The 20,152-nt window shown below is 35.3% G+C and overlaps 1 pseudogene; it reads right to left on the reverse strand.

The window, feature by feature from the left end:
- The window catches only part of LOC144291632 (small ribosomal subunit protein uS2-like), a 31,809-nt pseudogene extending 11,657 nt beyond the window's left edge, over positions 1-20,152 (reverse strand).

A 20,152-nucleotide genomic window follows, 5' to 3' on the forward strand; every position in this document is an offset into this window, starting at 1 on the left:
CTCCTGGGCACCGGTCATTGAGTGCGTAGCTCCTTGAGTCTCTTGCATCCTGTGGAGTATATATGTGGGCCAGGGCACAGTTGATATAGATCCGTTTGTGTACCAGGAGATAGACCTTGACCTTCTGAGACTGTCACTCTTTATGAGGTGAACATGAGAGTGGCCTGTGGGGTAGTGGTTGGGGGACTGGCAGGTTTTGGGATATTTTTGGCTTAGGTGCTAAGGAGTCTGAGCATCAAGGCTAGCTATTTAGGGAGGTGATAAGAAATGCCAGCCTCTTACACCTGGAAATCTTGGACCCCTGATTCTTTGGGAAGGGAAGTTGGGGGTGTGGTTTTTCCCAAGAGAAGGATTAGTCCTTCTTCTTGCTACATCATTGACAAGCCAGCTAGAATGAATCTTGATAGGATCCTGCATCAAAGAGAAAAAAAAAAGGAAGTTATAAATGACATTTTGAGTGTAATTTTGGGGGTGTTTTCCATCTTACTATTAATTCTTGTTGTCTCTTCCAGTGTCCATTGACTTTTTGACAACAGAGCAGATGGGAGTGTCCCTCTCCTCAGTATGTATGTTGAAGCCCTGGCCCCTAACAATTTAGAATGTGACTACATTTGGAGATAGGGCCTCTAAAAGGTAATTTTTTTTCATAAAATGAATTGGTTTTATGATCTAGAATATGTTTATCTATTGTTCAGTGCTACAGTACACACACAAAAAAAACTTCAGAATTGCTCACTCATACCACTAAGAAAAATCTATTAACTGGAGTTTAATAAATCTATAGCTTTCCTCATCTTTAGCCTTGAGTGTACATAGTTTAAAAAAAGCTGTACACAGACGTTGCTAGCTTAGTTCTATTTCCCTTCAGTGTACTTATGTTATTCATTTGAAATTATAGTATTTGTTGTTATTTGTATTTTGGGGTTAAAGAGGTAATTATGATTAAGGAATCCATAAGGATGGGTCTCTGATCCAGTATGACTGGTGTCCTTGGAAGAAGGAGAAAGTCACCAGGGATGTGCATGCACAGAGGAAAGTCTATGTGAGGACACGGCAGGAAACTGCCTTAGAAATAAGCTCCATAACAGGACAGATTTTAAAATTTATTCTTATTCTTTAAATCATAGATCACAGTTGTACTAAGAGATGAATCAGTTTGTTTAGTTTCGTACCCAGTAATGTTTATCAATATCTGACAATTGGAATCACTAAAGAGGAGAGAGAATTTTCTGTTATTGCTGGGTAGAAGTAGGTATGTTAATAGGTAATTTGTTTTGGATGATTCTGCAACTGGTCTTCTAGTTAACGTGGTGGAAGGTGAGGTGTATGGCCAACTTGAGCAATTTGCTACAATCTGCAATGTGGAGAACATTTTCCAAAAGCTGTCTTTTACCTTGTGTACATGATTTCTCATAGGCTTGAACAAAAATGCCTTTGCAATGTGCACATTCTGAGTCTAGGTCAGTCAGCCAAGAGAATTTGTTCAAGATTAAGTTGTATACATAACATACTCGATTGGGTTTAAAGGAAGAATTCTTGCCCTTGAGACATTGGTTGCAATTATATAGACTTTTTTGATAATTGTCTCAGAAGATATAAAAGAAAGCAAAAGAACTGAATAATCTCAGTGGTAAAATATAAACTATATTAGGATAAGAACCAGGTCTGTTTTGCGTACTACTTTATCATAGTACCAAGCATAGTGCTTGTCATACTTTATGTGCTCATGGTTTTTAATTTTAGTTTAGTTTAGTTCAGTTTATTTTAGTTTGATTTAGTCTCTTGTGCTTGAATGGAGTAGGGATTTTATTTTATTTTATTTATTATTTTAAAAAAGATTTTATTTGAGAGAGAGAGAGAGAGCAAGAGAGGATGTAAGTGGGAGGGGGGTAAAGGAGAGGAGCAGAGAGAAAGGGAAAAGCATACTCCCTGCTGAGCAGAGAGTCTGATGTGGGGCTTTATCCCAGGACCCGAGTAGAAGGCAGATGCCCAACTGACTGAGCCACCCAGGCACCCCTGGAATAGGGATTTTAAAACATATTCTTCTGATTCAATGCCAAGTACACTGGTGAAACTAATATCTGATCAGTGCCTATGTAATGTAATATACAAATGGAGATTTAACATTACTTAGTTGACCCAAGTAACCTGGCAACTAATCCAAATTTCTATTGATATATTTGGCAGTATTAAGAGATATAAATAAACATATATTAAAACTCTACTTATTTGAATTTGGTGTATATAAAACCATAGACATGTTCTGTTTCCCTTTCTGATATTTCCCACTTATTTTTTCTCCTTACTCCTAACTCTGGGAAACGAACTAGGGGTGGTGGAAGGGGAGGTGGGTGGGGGGGTGGGGGTGACCGGGTGGCGGGCACTGAGGTGGGCACTTGATGGGATGAGCACTGGGTGTTATTCTGAATGTTGACAAATTGAACACCAATAAAAAATAAATTTATTAAAAAAATAATTAGAAAATGTAATAAAAAGAAAAAAAACAGACATAGTCTAAACTATTTTAGTAGTGTCTACTCCTAAAAGAAATTAATTATGGATATGAGTTTTTTAAAGGACTTTATTTATTTGAGAGAGAGAAAGATTGCACAAGTAGGGGGCAGGTAGGGGGTAAGGGCAGAGGGTGAGGAAGAAACAGATTCCTCGCTAAACAGGAATTCCAATGCGGAGGCTTGATCCCAGGACCCTGAAATCATGCCCTGAGCTGAAGGCAGATCTTAACCGACTGAGTCACCCAGGTGCCCCTATGGATATGTATTTTTAACCTTTTTATTTTGAGATAATTTTAGACTTATGGGAGAGTTGTAAATATGGTATAAAAAGTTTCTGTATAAGGGTGCCTGGATGGTTCAGTTGGATGAACATTGACTCATGATTTTGGCTCTGGTTGTGATCTCAGAGTTGAGGGATTGAGCCCAATATGGGCTCTGTGCTCATCTCAGAGTCTGCTTCTGATTCTCTCTCTCCTTCTCTTTCTGCCCCTCCCACAATTCATGTGCTCTCTTTCTTTCTCAATTAATCAATCTTAAAAAAAAATCACAACTTAGAAATTCCATTATTTATTTATTTATTTATTTATTTAAAGATTTTATTTATTTATTCATGAGAGACATAGAGGCAGAGACATAGGCAGAGGGAGAAGCAGGCTCCCTGCAGGGTGCCTGATGTGGGACTTGATCCTGGGACTCCAGGATCACGCCCTGAGCAGAAGGCAAATGCTCAACCACTGAGCCACCCAGGTGCCCTATAAATTCCTTTTAAAAAAAGGTTTCTGTATGCCCTTTACCCAGCTTCCCCTAATATCAAAATCTTACATATCAGAGCACAATTGACACAATCAATAAATTAACATCTGTACAATACTGTGCACTAAATAAGAGACTTTGGATTTTACTGATTTCCCTTTTCTTCCAGAATCTAACCCAGAATCCCATATTAAATTAGCTATTATATCATCTTAGTCTCCTTCATTATATGGAAGTTTCTCAATCTTTCTGATTCTCATGACCTTTAGACTTTTGAAGAGTACTGGTTAGGTATTTTGGAGAATGTCCCTCAATTTGGGTTTGTCTAATGTTTTTTCATGATTGTATTGATGTTATGCACTATTAGGAAAAACACCAAAAAGGTGATATGTGCTTCTCAGTGCATGATATAGGGTTATATTATGTAGATATAACCTGTTACTGGTAATATTAATCTTGGTCCCTAGGTTAAAGGAGATGTCGTCATGTTTCTACACTGCAGAGTTACTATTTTTCTCTTTGTAATTAACATATATTTATTTTGAGGGTGGAACTTTGAAATGATGCAAATATTCCATTTTTCCTTAAGTCTTACACACTAATTTTAGCATCCATCAATGCATCTTGCCTACATCAGTTATTACTGTGATATTCTAATTGTTATTGTCTATTTCTCTTATTACTTGTATGTTTGTTAACTGGGAGGAAGTAAAGAAGTGTTGCCCCTTCTGCTTTATTTGTTTTATAAAGAAGTATTTTTAGGTAAATATACATATATTTACCTAATTATATATATATATATATATTTTAAGTATGTATATCTTACATAAAGGGTACTTATTTTATATTTGGATTATAAGCCATTATTGTTGTTTCTTGCTTAACTTGTTTTAGATTTGACCATTTGGGGTACTCTTAGTTTGGCTCTTATATCCTTTCTCTAGGCCTCCATCTATTTTCTTCTTCTTCTTCTTTTTCCTTTTTTTTTTTAAAGCACCATAAGATGTCCCAGGCTCCTCTTATATTTTAACTACCCTGGTCTTAGAATCAATCACTTTTCCACAGAGACTTGGTTCTTTTTATTAGAATTGGTACTTAGAAACCATGATCTGAATACTAAGTGTGCTGATTCCTACTGGGATGTCACTGTTTGTTTCTAGGCCTTGTCAGCAGACAGAGCTAGGAAATCTATGTGTATAATTATAGTTACCCCTTCATACACACATCTATATATAGTTTTGTGTCTCCCTATCTGTATATGTATTTAAAATACAAAGAAGCATGTGTTCATATTGATGTGATGAGGTTCATACTGATGAGTTCATACTGAAAGAAACAGAATTCATTGTAGCCTTTCCCCTTTATTTTTACCTCTTTCTCTGACAGCGAGAAGCCTAGCTCTTAATATTGCAGTACATTTACTTATTTGTTCAATCCTATCATGCATATATAGTAATTTTAGGATGACTAACCCATATCTTTGTGAGAAAAAGGCTTATCAATCAGTACAGTTTGTGACAGTTCTTTTTGTCTTTATCTTACCATAACTAGTCAAAATACTGTTTTCCAGAATTACATGGGTCAGCCCCTTTATTCTCCACCCCTTTCAGTGTGGTTATATTATTTATTTGTTATAAGAATAATTTGTTACAATATATATTTGCTTTTGGTTCTCTCTTGTCTTAGTTGATTTTTAAAAAAATTTTAAATGTCCTCAAATTTCTGATTTACTACAGATAATTAACTCTTTGAGAGTCTGCCCCTATTCTTTGTATTCTAAGTAGTGATGGTGCTCAGGTGATGCTCAGTGAATGCTTACTGAATAGTCTGTACACTAACACTAACAGCTAGTATAGAATTGGCATTGAAAAAAATTCTAAATGAATGGATACAGAGTGACTCGATGGACATACATGACAAAGGTGACCTGAAATGACATTTTTGTTTGCCGACCAAGTCACTTAATTATTGCTAACAAACCATATCAAAACTCAGTGGCTTAAAACAATAAGCATTTATCTAGCATAAGAGTCTGGGCCAAGGTTGACCGATATTGGTCGGACTCATTCGTATATGGTGGTCAGCTAGTTGGTTAGCTGGAGCCTGTCGAGTATAGCTGGAGTCGGCCTGACTCGTCTATCTGGCCAGGCTAGGCTGAACTCGTTTCGTCTCTACTGGCAAAATTACAAGGGTGAGTGAGTGGAAAGCACGGCCTCTTGAGCCATAGGCTCAGAACTAGCCAGCATCACTGCTTCTGCATTCTGATGGACAAAGTAAGTCACAAAGCAAGTCCAAAGTCAAGATGGGAGGAGCTTCACTATCAGATTGCCAAGGATGTGGACAGGGAGGAATGATGAACTGCAGCCACTTTTGCCATCAGGATATGGAAATACACTGGAGGCTTTTAAAATACTCTCAGTATAAATATTAAAGCCATCCTGCCCCCTACTGGTCATGGTCTTGTGTGTTAATTTTTCTCACCTCTTCCCCTTACCCCAGCGTGCCTTTAAAAAAAAAAAATCTGATTTGGAAAAGCTGATGTGAGACTCAGAGACCAAAAATTGGCTCTTAGAAGATGTTCATTAAGATTTGCAAATGAATTTTCATTTGTTAGCCATACTTTCTCCCTTTTGCTTACTCCATTATTTCTATCCCTTTTGTTTGTACATAGTTCTTCAAATCTAAATTCATAAACTCATTGAAGAGAGCCAGTGAAATGATCACTGCACATTCACATGTGATAAAAGGAAACTTTCAGAAAATTGGGATCATAGAACTGAACTATATGCTGAGAACTGAAAAGCTTGATCTTATTATATCTTCCTCAGTTGGATGCTTACTTCCTTATTAATAGGGTTAATTACTTGTACACAGTCACTTATATAGATTAAATTATCTTGCATGATATTATTTCTGGCATTTGAACTGTTTCCCTCATAGTCACTCCATTCAAATCAAAGTTTTTCATAATATTTCCTGCATTGTTTTCTCCTCATGGTCCTCACTCCACTCCCAGTGACAGCTTTCATTAGAGTGTAGTCAGTTTTGCTTTAATAGTTATTCTAAGCATTGAACAGTGATGGTGAATGTATCAGGGCTGACATGTTTCATCAATCTAGGATACTTGAAAAGGAATGGTTAAATCAATGCCCCAAAGTTTGATTTTTGCTTCAATACTTTTTGTTGGTTTAAGCAAACTGCTGGGTACAGATGTCTCAAAGTCCCCAGACAGCCTCTGGGAAATACAGCACATCTTGAATAAAAATGTGTCGGAGAAAAGAAAATGATACCCAGAGTCCAAACAGGTGCATCAGGCAATGCATTTAATGAAGTTGCTAAATTTTGATTGTGCAAAACAAGGCTTCAGTAGAAAAAAACCCCAGGAAAGATGATAACTATGTGATTTGCAACAATTGCAATATATGTGTATTACTGTCTTTAGGGAACAATGAATTATTCTAATAAATCCTACATCTATCGTGGAGAAAGAAATCCTCTTTAACTATATTTAATAGTGTTAGTTTAGAGGCAAATGATATTAAAATGACTGAACATTTGGGAATAAAAACAAAAATACCTTACATTTAAAATCTTTTAGTCATTTGCTAAAAAGATAATTCTTTCTTATGATAAAACCACCCAGGGATTGTACCTTCAGGAAGTGAAGAAGAAAAAGCAATTGAGGCAGCATGGTAGTCAGCTGTACCAGAGCAGAATATTTCAAACTGGGCAGTAGGGAGCTCTAGGGTCTTATGTCCCAGGGACTGTTATGTGGAACTCATGCTGGTAAGGACCTACCTGAATGATTCTCCCCTTTCTATCCACCATCACTATCCTCAATCTAGGATGGTAATTATAATTCCATATATTTTGTATATTAGGTTTGTTCCAAAAAGCTCTAAAAAGGAGCAACATAAGCAAACAATGTGATTAAAAAATGGGCAGAGGAACTGAATAGATGTTTTTCTAAAGAAGACATACTGATGGCCCACAAACATATGAAAAGTTCCTTAACATCACTAATCACCTGGGAAATGCAGATCAAACTATGATGAGATATCACCCCATACCAGTCAAAATCATTAGTATCAAAAAGACAAGAAACAATAAGTGTTGGTGAGGATGTGAAGAGGGAACCCTTGCATACTGTTAGTGGAAAAGTAAACTGGTACAGCCACTATAGAAAACAATATGAAGATTCCTCAAAAAGTTTAAAATAGAAATACTGGTAATTCTACTTTTGGGTATTAATTTGAAGAAAACATAAACACTAATTCAAAAAGATAATATGCACCCCTATGTTCATCGCAGCATTTTTTTTTTTACAATAGCTGGAATATGGATGCAACATAAATGATCCAACAACACTACTGGATATTTATCCGAAGAATACAAAAACATTAATTCAAAGGGATATGTGCACCCCTATAGTTGTAGCATTGTTTACAATAGCCAAATTATGGAAGCAGCCCAAGTGTCTGTTGATTGATGAATGGATAAAGAAGAGGTAAGTATATGTACACAATGGAATATTATTCAGCCATAATAAAGAAGAATGAAATCTTTCCATTTGCAATGACATGGGTGGAGCTATAGAATATAATGCTCTGTGAAATAAGTCAGACAGAAAAAGACAAATACCATTTGATTTCACTCATGTGGAATTTAAGAAACAAAACAAAGAAGCAAAGAGGGGAAAAAAGACAGAGAGACATATTAAGGACCAGATTCTTAATTATGGAGAACAAACTGATGGTTACCAGAGGGCAGGAGGGAATGGATTAAATGAGTGGTGGGGACTAAGGGATGTACTTGTGATGAGCATGGGTGCTGTATGGAAGTGCTGAATCACTATATTGTACACCTGAGACTAATATAACGCTATGTTAATTAATTAACTGGAATTAAAACAAAAACTTAAAAAGCAAAGAAAATTTAAAATAGAAATATCAGCAATTCTACTTTTGGGAATTTACTTGAAGAAAACATAAACACTAATTCAAAAACATTTATGCACCCCTCTGTCCATTATAGCTAAGATATGGAAACAACCTAAATGTCCATTGATAGATAAAAAAAAGATGTAGTGTATATATAGAGTGGAATATTACTCAGTTGCAAAAAAGTGAAATCTTGCCTTTTGTGGCAACATGGATGGACCTAGAAGGTATTATGCAAATAAAATGAATCAGAGGAAAAAAATACCATATGATTTCACTATATATGGAATCTAAACAAACAAACAAACAAAAATAATGAACAGACAAACTGAAATAGAAATAGATATAAATACAGAGAACAAACTGGTGGTTGCCAGAGGGGAGAAGGGTGGGAGGATAGGTGAAATAGGTGAAGGGGATTAAGACATACAGACTTCCAGGTATAAAATAAGTAAGTCACAGGGATGTAAAGTACAGCATAGGAAATATAATCAATAATATTGTGATAACTTTGTGTGGTGACAGGTGGTAACTAAACTTATTGCGGTGATCATTTTGTAATATATAAATGTCAGATCACTGTGTTGTACACTTGAAACTAATACAATATGTCAACTATAATTAAAAAGAGAGAGAGAAAGAAAACTACTCTGGAGTATAAAAAAGGGGGTGGGCTGAAGTCGGAGTAGACCCTTTATCTATTGTTATTTTAAAGGTCGATAAGGCTAGAAATACAGGACAATGTCAGGCAAATGTAAATCAGAACATGACAGGAATGTGCATATGTTTATAACACCTTTTACTCCTGTGTTTGAATCCCCCTACAACTCAAAACAATGGTGACCATAAATCAGTGCTCATATTTTTCATTTCTACGTGATTTGTTTGGTTCTTTAAAAAGTATGTTTGGTCTTATTTTGACATTGTCTTATTCCCAGTCATATCTTTGATTCCATGTTGTAATTCTTTACCATTAAGAATATTTATTTCTTTTATTTGTAAGTTCTAAATCCAATCATAATAAATATAAGTTCATAGGAGTCTAATGTACTGTTTGGTATTTCTGCTGATACTGTCTCATGGTAACTTATTTCTTATGTGTGAAATTTGGGTTGTGAGATTATTTTTGGCTAGGCAATGTTTTTGGAAACTCCATAAGGCCTGGATTATGATTACATTTGCTGTAACAAGGGTCCCAGCATGCCAAGTCCACCTTAGATTAATTTTCAGTCTGGCATTTCTTGGATCACACGTAGGTAGTATAAATTTGAACCTCAAATCTTTGTGAGGGAAGGCCTGTAGCTACAAATTCTCAAAAGAGACTTTTTCCCCACTCGAAGCCTAGGCTGAAATAGATAATTTTTTTTTTTCACTTTTTTTTTTTTTTTTTTTTTTTTTGGTGAAAAGAGTTTTTTTCCTGGTCTACCTTTTCATTAATGCTGTAATTCTGCCAATTTCCAAACTTTATATTGGGGTTCTCATCTTTGCAGGTCCAGGTCATATCTTCTATCCCTGGTGTGTAGCTGTTGTAATCCAAGAGCAGCTAACACTCTCAACTATGGTAACTTCTGGTTTTCAACTACTTTGCTTTGAGCCTTCAGAGATGTCATGTTGTTGTTGTTGTTGTTTTTACCATATATGTGTTTCATATTAGGAAGTTTTTCAGAATGTCTGTCTCTGATATTGAAATCAAATCAAAATCCAATAGCACTGTTTTGAGGATGTTCAGAAAAAGGAGGCATAGTTCATATGAGACTCCATGTATAGAATTGTAAAAAATATTGGACAACCATAAGGAAATAATGAATCAGTCCTTTCATGCTGGAGCAATTTGAGTCATCTATCTAGTCATTAGGAGGTAGTTCTAGGATCTTGAATTTATTGACATAACATTTTTTTAAAAAATTTGAGGAACAAAATAACAAAGGATAGTTAACTTTACATTCTTTGAGGATGTTCAATAACAAAACTCCCCAACCGTACCTACTGACATCATCATTTCATGAAAGAAAATATATTTTTACATCAACACTCTAGGAATGATGAAATCCCAGATATCCATGCTATGTAGTAGTGTGCCATCTGTTTGTTTATCTCTGTCCGTGTCTTCTCAGACTAATCCAAATGGTATTGTTTCTAGTTTCTAGTGATGCAATCGTGATATGGATCTGAATTGTTTGTAGTCTTTTCTGTTGATGAGACAGTAGAATCTTTTCCTAGACATTTGGACAAGGTAGTTTACTCAGGCACAAAATGTATCATGGCTACCCTGGGATGTCCTAGAAATGCAGATCACACTGACAGGTTTCATTTTGTATCAGAGTAGGTAATAGCTAGAAAGGAGCTCTAGAATTTATTGTTAGCTCCCTAGATATATCTAGTTTTCTGTGACTTGACCAAGATATTTATTGTTAGGTGATTTCATCATAAACACAAAGTGACCTTGTCACAGACCAGATCTCAGATTTCTTAACATTCTATTAGCATCTCTTTGAGGTAGAGAAACATAATGGTTAACATTTATTGACTGCCTTATATGTTTCAGGAAGGATAGTAAGATTTTTACATATGTGTGCATTTAATCCCCAAATACCCCTTGTTGATAGTTACTATTATCTTCTCTTTACTAATGGGAAGCTAGGACTTGATAATGTAATAGTTTAAATAACTTGCACAAGGACACACACATGCACAGAACACAGCAGTCTTGCCTGCAGCCTGGTTGACAGGGTGGTGAATAGGTGGGAAGAAGCCTTCTCTAAGTATACTCTTGCTTTTCCCCTCTGTGAGCAATCACTGCATCACTTCCTCACGTGGCAGGTATCAGTGGTGGTGACCCCTTTTCTAGTGCAAAAGTCTGCTGACTGGTAACATGGTAGGCATTATGGTGAGGAAGTGGGCACTTGCTCTTGGCCACTTTAAATATTCATATAAGCTCACAAGCGAAAACAAGTAGATGCCTGAGGAGTACAACTCACAAAAAAGAAAGACAACTATGGTGGCTACCATTAGCTTTCTGCAAAATTAATTCTTTCCTTGCTAAGTTAGGTAACATTTTCAGGTCTCCCTGTCAGCTAGATGTGGCCATGTGATTAAGTTTTCATCAATGGGATATAAGCAGAAATGATACATGTTGGTCCTGGGCATGCTTCTTGCAGACTTTCTCGCTCCCTCCACTGGCTAGGACTCTGACCTGATGGTGACCCATCTTCAACTCTGCTGATGGTTCCAGTGACCCAGGAATGAACGAGCACTAAAGGGAAGGAATCTGGTGTTCAGAATGGTCGCATGGGGCATAGCTGCCCCGCTGACAACTGCTTTCCTCAGATCTATTAAGTGAAGAAATTAAGTGTCTATATTTCATAATCGACTGCATTTTTAGATCTTTCTGTAATAATAGGTTAGCCATATTTAACTAATATAAAAATTGGACAATGTATCTATCTTACATGATCCTAAAGCAGATTATCAAAGCAGAATTATCATGAATTTAAAAGAGGTATGATAAAATGTGCTTGAGGAGATTAATGAGGATGGTAGGGAAATGAAACAAGAAATGGTACCAAAGTGGAAATGTTTGGTATTACAGTGACTTGCGTCTTCCCTTTTCTACTTTTTCTGAAAGTTGCAGGTACCTGCTAAGCCTAGGTGCCTCTCATCTATCTACTTTCCTCTTTCCCCAACCTGTTGACATCTCTTGTCTCCTGTCATTTCCTCTCCTGTTTGTCTTTGTGAGTTTGTCTCCTACATTCCTTTGCTGTCATTTTAAGAGGAAGCCTAGGAAAAGGCGAATGTGTTCATGTTTCACAGAAGGCTCAGGTTTTTCTCATAGATCTTCTTTTTTGGAGCATGGGTGCTTTTTGCATGTTTACATTTTCCATAGGATAAAGTACTTTTATAAAATGTAAAATTTATAAGTATTTGTTAGACATTACAGGAAGGTTAAGTAAATTATGGTATTCATGTGTTAGAATACTATGTGACCATTAGAATGATGTTAATGAAGGTTTTTAGTGACAAGAAAATATTCATGTTTAATATTAATTTAAAAAAACATATAAAATTGTATATACAATTATGTAACTCTAGTGTGTAACATAAAACATGCACAGGATAAAAGATCATCAGAAAGTCTGACAAACTACCTTGTTACATCTAAGGAGCTGGAGGTTTTCTTAAGTATTTTTTGATTTTTTTTCTCAAATGTTTATTACTCTGCTACAAATATGAATCAATTATTCATTGAATTTACACATAAGTTTTCAAAGGCCTCTATTAAAAGCTTGTGATATGAAAAATCATATATTTTCTCTGACCTTGTGTAATATCTGCAGTGTTATGATGCACAGCAATGGTTGGTAAATGATGCACTGTGGCCTAAATGTGGCTTGCTCCTGTTTTTGTAAAGTTTCATTGGAACCCAGGCATACTCATTCATTTACGTGTTGCCCATTGATGCTTCCATGCTGTAATAGTAGAACTGGATAGTTGTGACAGAGTCCATATGGCCTTTGAGAGCTAAAATATTTATTTTCTGGCTCTCTACAGAAAAAGTTGTTGACCCCTGATAAAGAGGAAAACTTACTTTGTCATGTTGTACACATAATACATGCACCTATTCCAAAGTATGTTGCTAGAGGTCTTCTAAGAAGAATTGATCTTTTCTCACAATGCTACAATGGATTGTTCTTAGTAATTTGAAAAACATTCAAACTATTATCCAGTTATCTTTAATAATTTGAAAGCATTGCAGAATTAACCATGAAGTAGAATTTGGTGACCACACAGTAAGTCCAGTGCAGGTGCTTCTTCTTGCACTTATACCAACGATTGTTTCCTCTTTCAAGGACATATGATAGAGTTGGCTTGTGTTTAGGAGTCATGTTGTTGGAAAAAAGTCAGTACATTTAGATACAGAGTTATAGTCAGGGCAATGAGAGGCTCTCCCATTACAAGAGTTATGGGATTGATGTGGCCCACATCAAGTTTCTGTGGGGACAGAAACTTACATCTAGAGCTCACTGACTTTTAGAACTAGAGCTATCTTAGAAATGAGCTCAGTCAAATTATAGTAATAGTGTCCTAATAGAGAATACTCAGGTTGGGTATGATTTAAGCTTATAAACTTCAAGAACCTACTGTATGTCAGGTTCTTTCTTTTTTGTTTGTTTTAAATTTCATTTTTTTAATGAATTACTTTTCCTCTCTCTCTGAATATATATATTTTAATTTTAGTATAGTTAACATACAGTATGTTATGTACTAGTTTCAGGTGTACCAGATGCTTTCATGTACCATTTTTCTACTTATAAATCCAGTGATAGAGAATTCCTATGTCATAAGTGAGCCTGTTTCATACTTTGGCAGCTCTGTCAAAAAACTATACTGTATATTTTATACTAGTATATGTCTTTCTATCAACTTCAATCATTGATCCTAGTTCCAATAAACTGAATTCTTCTGCTAAATGGCAGACATTCATATAGTTGAAGACAACTATCATGTCTCCTTTGAATCTTGAATAATCCCAAACTCTTGAGCTCCTTAGAACAATTTGAAAAACAGTATGGATTGGATGTATTGAATTGCATGTTTTCATTTTTTTGACACATTAAAAGAATGTCTTTTTAGCAAAAGTCTTCAAGATTTTTAAATGAAAAAAACATTTCTGATATTCTGGAAACAATAATGTTATGAAATGTTTAGTCATTTTAAGCATCAATAAGCAGATTTAGTAGCCTGTAAATCAGAGACTTTTTATCATTTATGTCAAATTCTACTTTATGACCCTCTCTCATAATTATTTCTCTGTGAAATTTAAGTTAGGCTTTGAATTGTCACTGACCCAAGTACCGTTCTCCTTTCTTTTCTCTTTTAATTTTTTTTTTTTTTTTGATATGTTGGTAACCTGTAAGACCAAGCTTTTCCATCATCATGGATACAGAGAATAAAATGTGATCACATTTACCCCTGGGCAAAGAGGAAGTGGTATTTAAATAGGTCAGGTGATTTTGCTTGCTCTTTCACGTAAGTGCTGGGTGTGAGTTTGTATCCCCTCTGCTGGCCACACCAGTCCCTAACTCTGATGGTGTGAGTCTCTTGCGGCCCTGATTGTAGCTCTAGTATTTAAATGTATATATTTTTTTCCGATGAAATAACATGAAAACTCCATCATATGGTCTTTAACAGAGGAAACAATCATTGGAATCAGTTCAAGGAGAAGCACCTATGTTGGACTTACTGCCATGTCTCTGAACTCTACTTTGTGGTTAATTTGTGAGTTATTTATTTATTTATTTATTTATTTATTTATTTATTGTAATTGTGACTGTATTTCCTCCCTGGTTTGACTTTTTTTAAAAAAATATTTTATTTTTAATTAAACTCTACACCTGTCATGTGCTCAAATCCATAGTCCCTAGATCACGAGTCACATGCTCTACTAACTGAGCCAGCCAGGCACCCCTCTTTGCTTTGACTTTTTAAACTTACCCATGGTTAGATAAGATTTAGCTTAAAGGCTAATTATTTCTTTTTTTATTCCTTTAAAAGAACAGTTAGGGAAGCATTCCTTGAAACACTTTGTTGGGAGAAAAAAGAAAGTTTTAATAGCCTAAGAAAGGATGTGACAGACGTTGCATCAGCTGTTGAGTAACTGTGAGCCAAACTGAGAAGTGGAAATGCAAGTATTAGAAGCCCATTCAAATGAAAGGAAGAGGTTTGACTCTAAGCTTACCGTATTTATAAGAATAATTGAAAATTTGGCTTTTTCTACAAAGATGCAGAAATATATGGATCAGTAGAAATCTCAGCATGTTTGCCCAGAAGTTACTCTCCACCTGACCAGTGCTGACTGACAGAGACTTCAAGAAGCAATATGAGAAAGTGGTTGGTCCAGGGAAGTCAGAAGGAAGATAATAAAAAGCAAACCCCTTTAATCCCTTAATGTCATTTCCTTTTGGGATTTGTGTGTTTCCTAGAAACTCTGAGTGCTTCTCTGAGTAGGAAATGGAGAGATGCAGTAGTCACTTTACTTGTCATTTACTATTTTTTGCTTATAAGAATTTGAGACATGTGAGTGACAAGGTGAATATATGAGATGGGGAAGGGTTGTTGTTGAATGATGGGAACAGAATTGAGTGAATGTTACTGTTCAACTTCAGGCGTGTTAACCTAGTGACTTTAAATAAAAATACTTTGGGTTCTTGTTAATCCTCTATCTACACAATAGGCACCGGATTTTAAAGCAAAATGGAATTTCTTTGTTTTAAATTCACCGATTAATACAACAGAAGACTACTAACATTTTATTTTCATTTTTATATAACAAATAATCAATGTTTACAAAGTGCCAGCCACCATTGTAATCACTTGATAGATATTAATTGATTTAATTCTCATAACAACACTATGAAGTAGTTACTCTGATTCCTATTTTTATAGGTGGGGAAACTGAGGTATGGATATGTTAAGTAACTTGTTCAAAGTCATTTGACTGGTAAGTGACAAAGTCAGCTTCAGCCTCTTCTGTTTAATCCCAGAATGTCAAATAAATATTATTTTAGAATGTGTAACCCTGATGAAAAAGTGGTTGAAAAGTACTGTTCTAGAGAACAAAACCAAAGTAAAACACAAAAATTCTACCACTACAAATAACTAAAAAATAACTAACACGTTTGAATGTGTGGTTGATCTCATTGGAAAGTAATCACTAAGTTCTAGGAATAAGCCTTGGTGGGGAGCCAGTACCTGCTGCTGTAGCTACCGGGTATGGGAATGGGAGGTAAATTGGATGATAGAGATTGTAATATAAGTACTTCATTGTTGCTCACATGAAGATGGCAGATTAGGATTTGGGCTTATCCAATGAGGTCAATTAAAATTGAAATCTCCACATAATGTTAAGATACTTGGAACATTACAACTTCAGCAAAAGGGAGAATAGAAAGATATCTGCCATTTTCTCTTGGCTTGGATTTTGGGTGGAATAAAAGAGCTCTTTTAGAATGGGTAACCATGGTCTGTGCTTCATGCAAAGATGAGGGTTAAACCCCCAAACTGAGAAATTAATAAGTCTAAGGAAATTATCCAGAATGCAGCAAAGAGAGTTACAGATTGGAAATTACAAAAGAGGAATGGAGGGTAAAAATAAAAGGTTCAATCTATGCCTATTAGGACTTCCAGAAGGAAAGAATAAAGATAATGAGGGAAAGTTTTTCAGTATCACAATGTGTCCCAGGGGTGATAAATAAAATTTTTCTCATACCTCAGACATCAAGCAAAGCTGCAAAACGCCAAAGGCCAAATGAGAAATCTTGAAAGCAAAAACAAAGAAAAGAAGGATTATCTATAAAAGAATTCCAGCTAGACTAAGCTGTAAACTTTTCAGTAACAGTAAGAAGCCAGAGGACAATATAGTCTTTAAAATGGTGAAACAAATGAATTATTAACCTAGAAATCTGTATCTAAACTTCTAACTATCCATGAGTTAGGGAAAAATACATTTTTTGGGGTAAAGATTTTATTTATTTATTCATGAGAAACACACACACACACACACAGAGGCAGAAACAAAAGCAGAAGGAGAAGCAGGGAGCCTGATGTGGGACTTGATCCAGGGACTCCGGGATCATACCCTGAGCTAAAGGCAGATGCTTAACCGCTGTGCCTCACCCAGGTGTCCTGGGAAAAATACATTTCCAAACAAACAAAACAAGTTTCTTACTATAGCAAGAAGGATATTAACCTAGGGAAAAGGAGTAAGGTATAAGAGTGTTGAACAAATAGATTTGTAAACTTGACTTTAAATTTAAACAGATATTAACTATAAATGAATATGATAAATATTGAATAATTTGAGAAATTAGATCAAATAAAATGGAAATAAAATGCTTACACAATTAACTTATAAAGGGAGGAAAGAATAGAAATTAAAGCATTCTACAATTCTGCATTTATTTGCTTTACATATGTCCTCTTTTATTCACTGTCTGTTCACATCTTTAGCCTATTTAAAAATGTGCTCAAGTTTTCAGATTTCTTTATACATTTTTGGTACAAGTCTTTTTTCAGTTATGTGGTTTAAAAATATTTTCTCATGGTCTGTAGCTTATCTTTTCTTTTTTTATAACAGTATTTTCTGCAGAGCAAAACTTTAAAATTTTGAAGTCCAGTTTATCAATTTTTTTCTTACATGGTTGAACTTTTGGTGTCTTTTCAAAGAACAACTTTTCCTACTAGAATTTGTTTTATTCTAAAAGTTTTATACTTTTGGATTTGACATCTAGACCTGTGACTCTTCTTGAATTAAATTTTGAATAAGATGTGTCATTTAGGTTGAGATTTTATTTTGGCATACAGATGTCAAATTATTCCAACACCACTGTTGGAAGATTATCCTGTCTCTGAGTTGCCCTTATGCTTTTTATAAAAAATCATTGGGAAAAATGTGCATTTTTGTGCTCTATTCTGTTTCATTGATCTATTTTTTTAATAATAAATTTATTTTTTATTGGTGTTCAATTTGCCAACATACAGAATAACACCCAGATATGTTTGTTCCATCATAAGTATTACACTCTTAATTATTATATTTTTATAGTAAGTCTTAAAATTGGGTAGTATGAGTCCTTCAACCTTATTCTTTTCAAAATTGTTTTGGCTGTTCTACTTCTTTTGCCTTTCATATAAATCTTACAATATACTTGACTATATATACAAATTTTTTTTGCTGGTATTTGGATTGGAATTGAGTTATATTTATACCTTGATTTGGAGAGAATTGACATCTTTACTATGTTGAGTCTTCTAGTCCTTGAACCCAGTATGCTCCTACCTTTACAGATTTCATCTATGCCCTGTAGTTTTCAGCATTGATATGTGTCCTTCAGATTCAGATGTTGAAGTCCTAATCCCCACTTCCTCAGAAAGTAACCTTATTTGTATACAGGGCCTTTAGAGAGTTAATCAAGTTAAAATGAGATCATTAGGTTGGGCCTGAATTCAATATGACTGGTGTCCTCAGAAAAGGAGAAATTTGGAGATAGCACACACAGAGAATGCTATGCAAGATGAAAGTAGAGATCCATGTGTGCAGGAATCAAGCACCGCCAACGATTGCCAGCAAACTACTAGAAGCTAGAAAAGAGTCATACAACAGATCTTTTCCTCATAGCCATCAGAGGGAGTCTAACCTTGCTCACATGCTGATCTTGGACTTCTAGCCTCTAGAACTATAAGACAATATTTTCTGTTGTTTAAGCCATTTTGTTTGTGAAACTTTATTATGGCACCTCTAGGAAAACAAACATCAAATCTACATATTTTGTTAGATTTATGTCTAAGTATTTCATTTTTTGAACTTTCATTAACTAAAGTTCTAATTATCTCCCTGGCAAATGTTGAGTAGTGCATGTGCATCATATTAAGATAAGAATTTCTCAAATTTACCAGTTTTGTGATATTTCAACTAAAAATGCTATTGTTTAAAGGGAAACTACAAATTTCAAGTCAGTTCTCTGGGCCCTTACCACTACTTTTTCTTTTTTTACTGTTATTATCTATTTAATTTAATTTGCCCAGTTAAATATCCTTGTGTACTATTTGGCAGCTTCATTGCATATTTGTGAAGAAATACTTTGAATCAGATTATATCTTGACATTTAACAATTTATATGTATTTCTTGAAATTAGAGTTAAGTGGTACTTGGGTGGCTCAGTTGGTTAAGTGACTGCCTTGGGCTCAGGTAATACGTTGGGGTCCTGGGATTGAGCCCTGCATCAGCTCCCTGCTCAGCAGGGAGTCTGTTTCTCCCTCTCCCTCTGCACCCGCCTCCCCCCACCCCCTCCCTGCTACCTCATGTGAGTGTGAGTGTGCATGATCTCTCTCTCTCAAATAAATAAATAAAATCTTTAAAAAAAAAAAGAAAGTAGAATTAAAGCAAATACTCATTGAGTCTCCCATACAGGGCAGCATTTCTCAGAAAAAGATTTACAGATCTTGTAAAATTAAATCCATTACATTTTTTACTAAACTCATTTATTTTTCAAAAAGAAGGCATTGTAAGGTCATGCTCATGGAGTCTCAGAGTTTTTTGTTAACTTCTCCCTTTTTACTCCCCAGAGTCCTCACAGCCACCACACTGTGAGGCTAAAACTGATTTAAAAATCAAATCAGTTTTCTAAATACTTTCCTAATCCATGCACATCTCTTCTTTGTCACAAAGATGTCTTCCATGGTTGTTGTCTGGCTCTCTCTGGTTGAGTAGATGCTGCAGGGTGTATCCCATTGATAACACTCTGTGATCCTGTGAATCATGGAGTATTGAATGTGCTCTTTGGATCTCCTTTCCCCAACTGTAAGTTCCATGCTGGCAGGGGCAAAGTCCACTTGCTCCCTGTTGGTGTCTTCAGTCCTGGCACAGTACTTAGTCACCATGAATTTAGTTCTAGTGTATAGCAGCAGGTGCTCCACATAGATCTATGCATGTAATGAATGAATAAAAGGGAAAAAATGCAGCTGAGTTGAATAGTAAAGTTGAATTTTAGTTGAATTTAAAAAAAAATTCCAATTTTATAACCATTTAATGTAGACAATTATCTTTTTTTGGCATTTATTATCCATTTTACTGGAAGGCTAAGAAATCCCATGTATTCAGTTTTGTAGTTATAACCTAAATTAATTATACCTTACCAGCCAAATTGACTTTCAACACTTTATTCCAAGCTTGTAACACTGGTCTCGGTGTTGACATCCAGTGTTCAAATCAAATATAGGCATCCTGAACTTTCATAGTGAATTTAAACCTGAATATACCAGGAATTGCAAGGTCAAAGATTCTTCTTTCACTTCTTTCACTTTTCCTGACTTACTAGTAAGTACCTTGGGGCATAAGGTTGTGTTTCCTGAACTGAAGCTCTATGAGGTTGCATCTGAATGTCCCACAT

Source organism: Canis aureus, chromosome 2 (genome assembly GCF_053574225.1).
Source record: "Canis aureus isolate CA01 chromosome 2, VMU_Caureus_v.1.0, whole genome shotgun sequence".
NCBI lineage: Eukaryota > Metazoa > Chordata > Mammalia > Carnivora > Canidae > Canis > Canis aureus.